Raw genomic sequence first — 10766 nt, forward strand, 5'->3', positions numbered from 1 at the left:
CCCTGTTCGTTCTCACTCTCTCTCTCAAAAATAAACATTAAAAACATATGTTTTAATTAAAAAAGAGAAAAGACTTAAACATAAGACCTGAAACCATAAAACTCCTAGAAGAAAGGACCCTGGCAATGATGTTTTGGACAGGACACAAAGAGCCCAGGCACCAAAAGCAGAAATCACAAGTGGGATGACATCAGACTAAAGCCTCCGTACAACAAAGGAAACCACTAACAAAATGAAAAGGCAACCTACGGAATGGGAGAGAATATTTGTACACCATACATGAGAGAAGGGATTAATATCCAAAATATGTAAAGAACTCATATAACTCAATAACAAAAAAAAAAACAGACAACCAACTTAAAAATGGGCAGAAGGGGGGAACCTGAGTGACTCTGTTCATTGAGGTTCTGACTCTTGGTTTCAGCTCAGGTCACGATCTCACAGTTCACGAGATCAAGCCCCACATCAGGCTCTGTGCCGACAGTGTGAGGCCTGCTTGGGATTCTCTCTCTTCCTCTTTTTCTGCCTCTCCCCTGCTTGTGCTCTCTTTCTCTCTCTCTCTCAAGAATAAATAAACTTAAAAAAATTTTTTTAACGTGTATTCATTCTTGAGAGAGAGAGAGAGAGACAGAGTGCAAGTGGGGGAGGGGTGGAGAGAGAGGGAGACACAGAATCCAAAGCAGGCTCCAGGCTCTGAGCTGTCAGCACAGAGTCCGACGCAGGGCTCGAACTCACGGACCGCAAGATCATGACCTGAGCCGAAATCAAGAGTCGGACACTTAACCAACTGAGCCACGCAGGTGCCCCTAAAAAATTTTTTAAATGGGCAGAGCTAGTGGACATTTTTTCCACAGAAGACATCCAAATGACAAACAGATGAAGAGATGTTCAATGTTGCATTTCAAAATATACTAGAATCTCTTTAATTCAGAGGTCACATTTCAGGCAGTGTCAACTCTAAGACATAGTTACAAATGGGAAATAAATATAAAAGGTCTCCAGATCACAGAAACTTATGAAATAAAGTCCGCATTTTCAACCATAGGAGAGGGGAGCCTGGGTGGCTCAGTCGGTTAAGCGTCCAACTCCAGCTCAGGTCATGATCTTGTGGTTTGTGAGTTTGAGCCCTGTGTTGGACTCCGAGCTGACAGTGCAGAGCCTGTTTAGGATTCTCTCTCCCTCTCTCTCTCTCTCAAAATAATAAATAAAAACTTAATAAAAACTTTTTAAAAAATAAACCATAGGAGAGCCTCTTCGGCTCGTGCAGAGCCTGTTGACTTTTAATTTACATATAGTTCTAACCAAACATTCTTTTTCTTCCAATCACAGAAAATTGGAATACTCCGGGTTTCCAGAAGCAGGCACACAGGTGGTAAGAGTGACAAGCAATTGGAAGACGTTCAAAAGAGAGGGGGGTTAGCCCATGACAATGATCAGTGGCCAGAGGGACAGCCTGAGTCCTTTTCGTTTAAAATCTCTAGGACAGCACGGAAATGCAAACCAGATTTGAAAACATTCCCTTCAAGATGTTTATTTTTTTTATCCTAAGTTTGGGGTTTAAAAGAAAGCACTCCCAAGTCTTGAAGCTATCGAAAATACAAAGAGAGACAGAGACAGAGAACTAGAGTAATCCATTTCGAAATACTCCCGGGATGTGAGGGAACTTTTTATTTTCTGCATCTTGCTTAACCGTATTAAAATTTGTCGCAACGGTCGTGTATTACCTCTGCGATCAAAAGGTATTGTCTTCAACGGATGGATACGGGATACGAAAACATCACGTCGGGTGAACGATTTTCCAAGTAGGCTGGAAAGGAGGTGTCAACTCTGCTAGTCTATTCTTGCCTATCCTTACTGAAGAACAACCACTACTAAAAATAGAGTTTCCGTTGCTTTTCTCAGCTCGACAAAGCAGAATGTGTCACTTCAGAGGCCATCTCGGTCCAACTCTTAAGTCGGTTGCCCGATCCCATGGGGCGTTCAGAAATATTGAGGCACCAACTTACTTAGGCGAGTTCTACCTGCTTTTTCATTTCACTAATGGGAGAACAGGCGGAGCTTCCTTTCATGCCCTCACAAGCTGAACTTTGGATGCACCACAAGAGACAAAGTTTCTTCTGAATTGGATAATTAAGTTGGTGTTTACATAAAAGAACTGATACAGCCAAGTGGCACCGAGCTGTGACCAAGTTGCTGAGCCTGTTGTGTCACAAATGGGTCCAAAGGTAAAGGCATCGTTGGAGAGGAGCGTGTTTTGCGTTCCAGTGTGTTAAGTCCAGAGTTGATATGTTCAAAAGATTTAACTACGGGTTCAGCCTAGGCAACGACCAATTGGAGCAGACACCAGAGTAAACAGCTGGTCTACCTGTACCAGTGCCTTCCTGCTGAACATCAATGAGTTACAAGCCTTAGAAGTAGAATAAGTAATCATCCGACCAAAAATAAATAGATAAAGCTCTGCAGTCCATCCTGAAAGAGACAGACCACAGATAGCAGGTTGTACATAGACCCTTGTGAGCACCGTTAAAGGGGAGAAACATAGGGGTGCCTTGGGTGGCTCCGTCGGTTAAGCGTCTGGCTTCGGCTCAGGCCATGATCTTGAGTTCACGAGTTCGAGCCCCGCGTGGGGCTCTGTGCTGACAGCTCAGAGCCTGGAGCCTGCTTCCGATTCTGTGTCTCCCCCTCTCTCTGCCCCTCCCCCGCTCACGCTCTGTCTCCCTCTTTCAAAAATAAACACACATTAAAAAAATAATGTTATGAAAGGGAAAAAACATCAGAAAACTGGCACGATCCTCCTGACCGTGCTGCCGTCCCTGCTGGGTGACTCTTTCTCTGCAGTTCCTGCCATAATGAAACTGAATTGTGAGATGAAAGAAAATGCCTTGCTCTAGTTTCGGCAGGTTGTAAGCCAAATTATCCCTGAAAACCCTTTGGAGGGAGAAAAAAATTCAATTAGTAGAGGAGAAAGATGAGATATGAGCGACACTTAAAATCTTGCCCGGGGAGAGAGAATCTGTCTCCATCACACCCATGCTACAGGCAGAAGGAGGCGAGGGGACCCAGTTATCAGCAGCTCTCCTAAGTGCTCAGGGTTTCACAGCAGGTAAACCACCGAGTGAAAGCCACGGACGCAGCACAAGTGCAGACATGATGACAAATGACAATGTGTATCGAGAAGCCGACAGGCAGGGATCACTGAGGATTGTCACAGCCAGAAGAGTGTGCTCATCTAAAGGGGAGTCCCCGCTCACTGGTGCCATGAGGAAACGAAGGCCCAAGGTTGATGGATTTTTTTTTTTTTTGGCAGAAAGTTAGTAATATGGGGCTTACCTTAAATTTCTCGATTTTCAAATGTAGGCAAACCATTACAAAAAAATTTTTTAATGTTTATTTTCAAGAGAGAGAGAGAGAGAGAGGGAGGGGCAGAGAAGGAGGGAGACGCAGAATCCGAAGCAGGCTCCAGGTTTCAAGCTGCCGGCACAGAGCCCGACGTGGGGCTCAAACCCACAAACCGGGAGAGCATGACCTGAGCCAGTGGGAAGCTTAACCGACTTAACCCAGGTGCCCCTAGGCAAACCATTTTTTTTTTTAATTTTTTTTCAACGTTTATTTATTTTTGGGACAGAGAGAGACAGAGCATGAACGGGGAAGGGGCAGAGAGAGAGGGAGACACAGAATCGGAAACAGGCTCCAGGCTCTGAGCCATCAGCCCAGAGCCTGATGCGGGGCTCGAACTCACGGACCGCGAGATCGTGACCTGGCTGAAGTCGGACGCTTAACCGACTGTGCCACCCAGGCGCCCCGGCAAACCATTTTTTAAAAAAAATACCTCACTACTTACACTATGCGAGACAAATTGAACATATGCAGGCTTGTTACAGCCTCTGATTTAATCCATTGCTTCCCTCATTTAAATATATTCCTTGAGAGGCACCTGGGGGCTCAGTCGGTTAAGCTTCTAATTGGCTCAGGTCATGATCTCGCGGTTCGTGGGTTCGAGCCTTGCGTCAAGCTCTGTGCCGACAGCTCAGGGCCTGGAGCCTGCTTCGGATTCCATGTGTGTGTCTCTCTCTGTCCCTCCCCTGGACCTGCCAGTTTAAGGATGGCCTGTGCCAGATGGCTCATCTCTGTTCCATGCGGTCTCTCATTCTCCTGCAAGCTGGCCCAGGTTTGTTTGTGTGGCAGCTAGGCAACTGTCCAAGAAAACGAGTGGAAACCTGCAAGTCTTTGAGGGCCAGGCTCAGAACTGGCGCCTTGTAACTTCTGCTGCCTTGTACTGCCCAAAGCACGTCGCGGGGCCAGCCCAGATTCAGGGGGAGCAGAAATGGTCTCCACGTCTCATGCTGCAGAAGGTGTGGGTTCAGGGAGGGGTGGAGAACTGTGGTCATCCGGGCCATCGACTTCACCTGATAAGAAGGCACGTGCAAAGTTGCCTTCTGGGAAACTCCGGGCCGTCTGCTGTTTCGAGAGCAGAGAAGGCAAAGGGGGGACACCGAGGAAAGACAGGACAAGGGTGGCGAGAAGAGGCCAGTTCGTGGAGGTCCTATCAGGTATGTGGCCCAGTGAAATACAAAGATGTTTTAAATCATTCTCTTGGATTTTGCAGGGAATACAAGACAGATGCCAAGTAAACATAACGCAAGGTTGAACGTAAGCATCTTACATAAGATGCTCTGGGGGCTTGCAGAAAGGAGAGATCCTCTCTAGTTTGAAAAATCAAGGCGGGGCTTCATGAACAAGGTGGAATTGAAGCCAAACTTTGAAGAAGAAACCAGATTTGGCCAGGGAGAGGTGTGGGTGCTGGAGCGTCAGCGCAGGGGAAGGAAAGTCCCAAATATATACAACAGCAGACAGCATGGTTTGGGTAAACTGAGGCAGCAGTCCTCAATCGTTTTCTCCCTTAACCTTCTGAAAGATGCTCTTCATATGTGACACTCCCACATCCGTACCCCAATATGTCAGAGTGAGGACAGGATACAGTGTTACGGAAGGTGGCCGGCACTCTGGATGTAACCCCACCCCCTGTCGCCCGCTGGTCCATTGTGACCCTGAGCCTGAGACCCACTGATGTAGGCTTTGTCAGGGGGCAATAAAATCTACAGCTGAGGGATAAGTTACTGGATGTTCTCAAATGTTCTAAAATGCCAGGTTGGGGAATCGTAACTGAGTGAACGCAGGAAAGGGTCCCCGAATGTGTTTGAGTAAGATAAACATGTGAAGAGACCTGCATTTTTGCAAACATAAAGGAGCAGGGGGGGCTAACAGACAACGCTTATTTCCCATCCCCTGGCATGGCCAACATCACTAACTGACCGCAGGACTTCTTGAGGCCCTCCAAATGTGTCCCTGCTTAGTGCTCTAATGCTGTAGAAGTTGAAGCTGAGACAGGCAGCCATTGAAGAGTTGAGACCCCATTTGGGGGGGAGGGGAAGCAGAGCTTAGGTGGTCTGTGCGGGTGACAGTGGGAACAGAAAGGAGGAAGATATCAGAGAGGCGTCGATTATCCCACTAGGAGTTGCCACCAGGTCAACATGGGAAAAGGAGAAGAGGGAAGACCAAGCGTCAGTCCAATTTTTGAAGGGCGGGAGAAAATCATGGTGCCATGTGCCAAAAGAAGAAACTTGGGGAAATCAACTGATTGTGTGGTGGAGAAGGAAGTGGGTTCGGTGTGAGTTCTGGGTATAAACACAAGGCCCAAAAGCCATCAGGACGAAGGCTAAGGCCGACGCTCGTAACTCTAACACCGAACCAAAACTTCACGAACATTAGCGTTTCTTCCAAGCTTCCAGCAACGTCGAAAGAGCGCGTGTGGGAGAGAAACACGCTTCTTGTTTCTTCTTGGACTATCACGACCTTGTTCGAGATTCCTGCCGGAACCCGGAAGATGGAGAGAGGTGAAACACTGGTGGTGGAAGGGTTTTGTCTTTCTTTCGCGGGAGAAACAGCTGGAAAGAAGCACTCCTGTGTCCTGGCCGTGGCTGTGCACGTCGAAGGCCGAACTTCCCCGCTCCGTTCTTCAACCACTGCTTTGTGATGCAGGAAGCGCCGGCTCAACGCAACGCGGAAAACTTGATCCAATTTTGACAGCCATTGTTCTGCGACGTCTGAATCGAGATTGTTTTTCATGCAACAAAAGTGGAGGCCCATGTTCCGAGGAGAGGAGCTAAATTTCTAGTCACGTACCTTGCAGGGAGATGGTAAACAATGGTGGCTTAAGAGGAAGGGTTCTAGGGGCGCCTGGGTGGCTCAGTCGGTTAAGCGGCCGACTTCGGCTCAGGTCATGATTTCACGGTCCGTGAGTTCAAGCCCCGCGTCGGGCTCTGTGCTGACAGCTCAGAGCCTGGAGCCTGTTTCAGATTCTGTGTCTCCTTCTCTCTGACCCTCCCCCATTCATGCTCTGTCTCTATCTATCTCAAAAATAAATAAACGTTAAAAAAAAGAGGAAGGGTTCTAGATCAAGATTTTTTTTTTTTAGTATTTATTTTTGAGGGAGAGAGAAAAAGAGAGAGAGGAAATGAGTGGGGGAGGGGCAGAGGGAGAGGGAGACAGGATCTGAAGCAGGCTCCCTGCTCCGAGCTGTCCGCACAGAGCCCGACGTGGGGCTCGAACCCACGAACCGTGAGATCATGACCTGAGCTGAAGTTGGACGCTTAACTGACTGAGCCGTCCAGGCGCCCCTCTAGACGGAGATTTCTTGAGGTCAAATCCCAGCAATGCCCTCACTGGAAGAAGTCACTTAACTTGATACATCAATTTCCTCATCTTTGAATTGGAGAGAATACTCACAACTACCTCTTCCTGTGGTTGTGAGGGTTCACTAAGAAGTCCGTGTCAGGCGGACTGGATGAGTAAATCTGCTTCACAGTGCCCTTTATTTGTTTAGCACAGACGCTTATTAAGGGCTCATGAATAATTCCTCTTATATGTCAGTTTCATCCACAGGGAGTTCTCATTTTCTAGATGGAAAGTTTCCTTTGGTTTTGCATCATCAGATGAGGAACTTCAAGGACCTATCAAGGAATGAATGCTCCCAGAGAGGGAGCTCTCCGAAGTGCCCCCACTCTCTGAGAAGATCTAAAGTCATCTTGGCCACAGAGTTCATCCACGTGGGGTGCTGGTCATACTCAGTCTCCGTGGCTGTGAGGTTAGGGAGACGCACTGCAACAAACAATCTTCCACCTTAGAGTTTGGAAAATTTCTTGTTCCTACTCGTATTAACCCAAATAGTAAATGAGCTGGAAAAGGATTAGAGTACTCTTAAACTTCAGCTGCAAAGGTTCGCTTATAAATTCTTCCCCTTATGAACATAGTAACATAAAGATGGCGTTTTGTGTCTCCATCAACATAGTTCAGGGGTCTGAACATCTAGAAAAAGTGACAGCATTCCCTGGAAAGGTGACCTGGCCAGAATGCTCCTCGTCTTCGAACTTGTAGAGTTTTGCCACTAAGTAAACCTGATCGTGGGTCTATCATGTGTTCTTTAACAATACAAAATAGTTTCTCCCAAAGGCAACTTTTTCCCTCTTAATGTCTTAAGGCAGCATCTCATCTCTTTGTCACAGAATTTTCTGTGACATGTCCTGGGAGCGGTGGGTTGCTACCCGTTTAACAACTGGCTCTCCAGGCATAGACAGCCCCGGCGTGTTGTACTGGTGTGTACGTGAACACTCCCGCCATGGTTGATTTCAGGCCCCCCGAGGAAAACACTGGAAGTATATACAGCTGGCGCCAACACATCAATGTGAACTTTCCTTACCCCACCGTTGTCACGACACAAACCACCTTCTAAGCCCTGAATGAGACATTTCTTAAGCATAGCCTAAGATAACAATGTTGTCCCTGGAGCTAGGGAGGCAATGGGGAGCAGGAATTGAGACTGGATATTCCAGACGGCTGCCGAAACCATATCCAACGGGTACACACTGCTGTGTTCTGTATCACAAATACACTTTGCTGTTTTCCTTTCTGTTAGCTGCTCCTCCCAGACCAGGCCGGTCTGCAAGAGCAACAAAGACATGTGGGTAGCAGTAAAGAAAAACAATACGAAAACAGTTGCAGAAGATTCTCGGAGGGCCTCAGGGACCTCATTTCTTGGCAGGATCCTAAGAAGCTCGTCAGCATTCAAATTCTCCTTCACGGTCATCAGCGCTATTCTCTGCACTGCCCTCTTGTGGCCTCACCGCCCGCCAGAATCTAGTGATGGATGACTAACCCCTGACCACCTTCTTCCTCCTTCTCGAGCATCGTAAGGTCACTGAAGCTGTCCTCAGTGAGCTGTGAGGAGAAGCCTCATGACCATCGACACAACAGTTTCTGGTTTCCAGTGTTCTGGAGAAATTTGGGACAGATTCCCACAAGCTAGATGGGAAAATTGGGGAGGGGGACCACTTAGAGTCACAGCCCAAGTGTCCCCCGCTGCAGGAGGTCTGGGTATCAGAGTTCTTTCCCTTTAGGGTGACCCTTGACATTCAAGTCCGGTGATAGGAAGTGGCTCTTCACCTCCTGTTTAAGAGTCTTGATCCTAAGACTGGATAACTCATTACCTCAAAGGTTTTATGAACATTTTTTTTTTTCAAACACACCCATTCCACCCTGGTTCTGCTAGAACTTCTGGAACCTGACCTGAGAGACGACGGTCCGGATTAGCCTGGTTCCCTCTCAATGATGCATTTGCGCTAGAGATCTGATGAGCTCTCCATTTCTCTCATCTACCGTTGACCTTGGAGCGGGAGTAGAAAGAAGGGGCACTCCTTTCTGTGAGAGGAAGAGAAAGAAGGAGGAGGCTGGCGACATTCTCCCTGCAGAAGGCTTTGAAAGGTGCCCATTTGGAAGAACGTGTAAAACCAGCTACCGATGTCTGTTCTTTAGCCAATGAGACAAGCCTTCTAGGTGTCACCTCACATCACAAAAGGTTTCCTTCTGGCAAAGGGGACGGGGTTGGGGGCCACGCCTTTCCTCAGCCTCCTACCGAGAATCCAGTGATCCCCCAGCTGGAGCTCATGGCTTAACCCATTTCTTCCTCTCACACTTTACACACTCCTCCATTCTGGTACCTATGGTTTCATGAGTGTCTCTCTCTCCACTGGAAGCTTTGGTGTCAGAGCCCATCCTATTTCTCTCTCTGTGACCAGCACCACATTCACACACAGGATCCCAATTTTACAAACGAAGCAAGTGAGGCTCCAGGTATTTCGAAGAGCCAGTAAGTTACGCACGTGGGACTCGAATTCACATCCTTTTGCAGGACATCACCCTGATCATCGATGCCACAGATGTCAGTTATTGGTGGCTGATGTGGCCGTGACAAAACAGAGGTGGGCTGAGGACTGAACCAACCACGCCTCTGCAATGTGGCCTCCGTAGAAACCCAAAAAGGACGGGCTTCTAGGGTCTAGGTTGGGAGACACGTGGAGATTCGCTGCAATGGTGTCCCTGGAGAGGGCGGGGAGGCTCTGGGCCCCTTCCTCATACCCGCCTGGCCCTATGTATCTTTTCTATCTGGCTGTTCCTGAATTACACCCTTTTATAATAAACTGGTCATCTAGCTTAAAAAAAATAAAAAGATTAGAGATGGAATGAGATCCAAACAGGCTTTGCTTATGTCCCTATAGCCTTGGAAATTCCACCAAGTCCGAGTTTTTGAGGATAGTTCCAATCCACTCAGAATTTCAGACATTCTACAACGGCTCGTATAAAGAAGAGTCATCCAAAAGGATGGGAAGGCCGGGATGACCAAGTTGAGCAGACTCATTACAAGAAGAGGGGAAGGGAAGGAAAAATTAGATGCACAGAGGGAGACCACACCATAAGAGACTCTTAAATACGGACAACACACTGAGGGTTGCTGGGGGTGGGGGAAACGGGGGACGGGCATGGAGGACGGCACCTGTTGGGATGAACACCGGGGGTCGTATGTAAGCGATGAACCACGGGCATCTACTCCCGAAGCCAAGACGACACCGTATGGTAGCTAAGTTGACAATTCAACAACAACAACAACAGAATTGGGATTCGAAAAGTTATCTCAGGTCACCCTACGTATCTGAGCCAGGAGGCCTCAGGTTGTGAGCCAGAAAAACACCACGTCTGAGATCCTGCAGCTATGTGGTGAATCTGAAGAAGTTTGCTTCTGAAGACTAAGGATTCGAATCTCACTGTCGAAAACGGGGTAGGAGAGTGAGTTCCCGCCGCTTGACTTCCCCGATTCGGCACACAACTCTTCAGACCGAATCCAGCTCTCTGAACGCGGATCTGAAGATTCACGGAAAGGACAGCGAAAGGCCATCTTTCGAACTCCCCCTGGGATCGCGACATTCAAATGACCTGAGCGCACACAGCCCTGGAATGCACACAGAATTAAGAAAAGCCGCCTTTGCGAGGGAAACGCACGGGGAGAGGAAGCGTCTCTCCCCTCTCTCCGCTCCCCCCACCCCTGTCCCTTATTTTAATAAGTCATATTATTCAGGAGGCTAATAAACATCTGTTTCTTCTCAGTGTCAAGGGAGCCTGTGTGCAAACGCCAGCAACCGTGGCTCTCTGTCCTCGGGGGAGAAAACAAAGCACCATCCATCCAAGCCCAGCTACGTACCTGCGGCGGCAGCTGGCTGTTCAGAGAGGCAGGCGGGTCCCCGTCGCGAGCCCGAGTGCCGGGGCACTTGGGTGTCCCCGGCCCCCGCTCTCATGAGCACTGCCGCTTGCTGACTCCTGGAGGCTGAATGCGCCAGCCCGGGGAAGCCAAGGCTCTCCAACTTAACTACTTGTGTGCT

This window comes from Lynx rufus, unplaced genomic scaffold (genome assembly GCF_022079265.1).
Source record: "Lynx rufus isolate CCGP_SWC_20201006 ecotype Redwood Valley unplaced genomic scaffold, mLynRuf1.p SCAF_25, whole genome shotgun sequence".
Lineage (NCBI taxonomy): Eukaryota > Metazoa > Chordata > Mammalia > Carnivora > Felidae > Lynx > Lynx rufus.